The following is a 571-nucleotide window of genomic DNA, read 5'->3' as shown; positions in this document are numbered from 1 at the left end:
ATAAGAACAGACGTATGCGTTTGAGTAAGACAGAATGATATATATTATATAATATAATGTAAAAACTAAATCAAAGATGTCACCACTATTATTGAATTTGGAATTAAAAGAGTCTGTACTATCGACCTTGATTGAGTTGGGTAATCGGTTTAGCATCCCCTTAAGGGGATGCTGGAGTGACGGTCGAAGTTAATCAAGATCGATAAAATCGATTTTGTATCGTCCGATTACGCCCTCTGGACGCTCAGGCTCTCATTACTTGCATGCGCTGTGAGTGCTGTGAGCACTCACGTTTTTCCAGCTGTTTCCACTGGCACTGGTAGCAGAAGCCAGCCGACTCGCTCTGTCCTTGTCGCACTACGTTCTCTCCTTGTTCGCCTTTGGCACGCTGAGCGCGAACGAGACAGCGAAAGAGAATCTGAGAGAGAGAATCCTTCTCGCTAACTCGCTGTTGTGTAGTATAGCCGTAGCTCGTAGTTTCATCGAATGAAGTATCAAGCGACCGAAATGTTTTCTCGAGCGATGGGCGTAGAGGACATTTTAGATATGCATATTACACACATATATGTAT

General features: G+C 43.4%; 1 pseudogene; it reads left to right on the top strand.

Moving 5' to 3' along the window:
- The window catches only part of LOC108764131 (putative nuclease HARBI1), a 12,683-nt pseudogene that overhangs the window by 9,492 nt on the left and 2,620 nt on the right, over positions 1–571 (top strand).

The sequence above is a fragment of the Trachymyrmex cornetzi genome, unplaced genomic scaffold (genome assembly GCF_001594075.2).
Source record: "Trachymyrmex cornetzi isolate Tcor2-1 unplaced genomic scaffold, Tcor1.1 scaffold394, whole genome shotgun sequence".
Classification (NCBI taxonomy): Eukaryota; Metazoa; Arthropoda; class Insecta; order Hymenoptera; family Formicidae; genus Trachymyrmex; species Trachymyrmex cornetzi.
This window is presented reverse-complemented; position numbering and strand designations above follow the sequence as displayed.